Below are 2,147 nucleotides of genomic sequence, written 5' to 3'. Positions count from 1 at the left end.
TAATTGGTTGTTGTACTCAGTGCCCACAGCCAGTGGTTACGTGACCGATTCCTGGGGGAAATGATGACACTAACCAGGTCCAGACTGAGTTGGTCCCTGGGATGTTATAGTGATTCTGTAGTTTCTTGGGGAGTACAGGTAATAAGGACTGGTTCCTAGGGAGTCATTCTGTTCAGAGACTGAGAAACACTAGGAGGATCTCAGTTCCCTAAGGTGCTGCTGGTCCAGTCCATGCCTTAAGCTGGGCATCCCCAGAATTACCAGGAGCCCTTGGGGCCTAGCACAGGGCTGGCCACACTGTAGGTTCCTGGGCAATGTTGACTAACCTGTGGATGCCCCATGTGAGAAGCTAAAATGTTATGGGACCACCCCAGATGGTTAAGTAGACCTAGAACTTACTGCCTGTACTGATCTCTATTGCTGTTAATAGAATCAGCACTCCTCGAAGGAGACCAGTGGAAGCAACCAGATCACTCCATCACCTTCAGCTCCATCAGAACTTGACAATAAAACCCACAATGAGAATTTGAAACAGGTAGTTTTTGTCTTTGGCTTAACTCCCTGCCACCACAGTGGACTCTGGAGGCAGCCTGAGTAGTTTGAGCTCAGTGCTGTGGTGCCTCAGCAGGCATCCGTGTATATATTTGCCTGGCTGAGAGCTGAGCAGAGGGAGATGTGTGATGCTGTCCTGTCTCTTTTTTAGCACTCTTTTTTTTCCTGTATGTCGATCAGTGGAGTAAATTCCTTTTCACACCTTGAAAGACATAGAATGACCAGATTATTTTGAAACTCTTTATGAAAAATAGCAATCTAGGCAAGTTAAAGATGGGTAGATAGCAGATTAATTCAAAGTGATGACTATTTTGAGCCACAGTAAATTCTAAGAATGTTAGAAAGCATATCCTTGAAAAGAGTCTCTAAAGACTAAAGACAGAGGAGGAAAAAGGATATTGAGTTCAGAATCACATTGAAGAGCATAAGGGAAATCTTCACAAGAAGAATTCCTGTCCTGAGTTTAATGCCCTTTGAAACCTATGTCATCATTTCTATTTAAGTAGTAATCAGTAACTAAAGGATGTCAATAAAAATAATTGAATCTTGTACTAAATAATGCACTAATTATGGTTTTGCTACATGAGCCAATTCAGTAATTGGTATTGTTCCTAAGGTAGTTTTGTTCTGACAAATTAGGTTAATGGACATTTCAGTTAATAACCCAGCAGGCTTTCCTGCCAGCAAGTGAGGTAAACATTGGGGAATTAATTCCCAGGCTCTCAGCTTCCTGGGACCAGAGAGTGAATCATGTGGGTAGTCCTCGTCCCTCTTTCCCCCTCCTGTCTAGCTGAGGTCAAACAACTCCAGAGGGAGTAAACTGGAAGCGATTTAGAGTGGAGGGACAAAGCAGAGACAGACGATCAATGGTACAAACCAGGAAAAGGAGTTTACTTCAATAACTTGACATAAAAACGGTTGTTCAATGCTGCTGGCCTGCTTGTCTAGTATACATTTTTAGCTGGATTCCACAACTTGATTTATTTCCACTCCAGGATATCCTGTACCTTCACAACTCTTTAGAGGAGGTAAACAGTGCCCTAGTAGGGTACCAGAGGCAGAATGATCTTAAACTCAAGGGGATGAATGAGACAGTCAGTAATCTTACCCAGAGAGTCAACTTGGTAGAAAGAGATCTGGTTGCTATGAGCAAGGTAGAAAAGCAAGCGAACCTGTCCTTCAGCATGGTAAGCCTTTTCAGATCTTTTGTGATGTGTTGTGTGTTCTGTGTATACATAAATGACATTCCACCACCTTTTCAATCTTCTGTCATATTTGAGAGGCTACACGTTTGTGTTGTGCTTAATCCTTGTCTCCTCTAATCTTTACACTAGCTCTCTGATGTGAATGGCCCAGGCAGTGTTGGTCCTGATTTGGATAGGAGATGTAGAGAGGTTCAGTTGCTTGCCCAGGCCTCACCACAGGTGTTGGCAGAGATAACAAGCCTATTATGTTACCAGTGACCCATCTGGTAGGGAAGCTCTGGCACATTTTCCAAGCGAGGTCATCTTGATCTTTTCTAAGTTATTAAGGGTGAGAGCAATGACAGTGACAAGAGCTAAAGAATATTTTGCCATTTTGTGAAGCCCGAACTC

The 2,147-nt window shown here is 43.2% G+C and overlaps 1 protein-coding gene and 1 long non-coding RNA gene across 2 annotated transcripts in view; both read left to right on the top strand.

Moving 5' to 3' along the window:
- LOC111744429 overlaps positions 1-2,134 on the top strand; it is a 12,080-nt gene extending 9,946 nt beyond the window's left edge. Inside the window, exons 2-3 of the long non-coding RNA XR_002782149.1 lie at positions 78-535; positions 1,548-2,134. This is a non-coding gene — a long non-coding RNA (uncharacterized LOC111744429). The remainder of the gene's footprint in view (positions 1-77; positions 536-1,547) is intronic.
- Positions 1-2,147, top strand: part of EFCAB14 (EF-hand calcium binding domain 14) — a 45,906-nt gene that overhangs the window by 23,505 nt on the left and 20,254 nt on the right. The window lies entirely within an intron of this gene.

Source organism: Pteropus vampyrus, unplaced genomic scaffold (genome assembly GCF_000151845.1).
Source record: "Pteropus vampyrus isolate Shadow unplaced genomic scaffold, Pvam_2.0 Scaffold135, whole genome shotgun sequence".
Classification (NCBI taxonomy): domain Eukaryota; kingdom Metazoa; phylum Chordata; class Mammalia; order Chiroptera; family Pteropodidae; genus Pteropus; species Pteropus vampyrus.
Note: the sequence above shows the minus strand (reverse complement) of the source record. Positions and strands in the feature narration are given on the sequence as shown.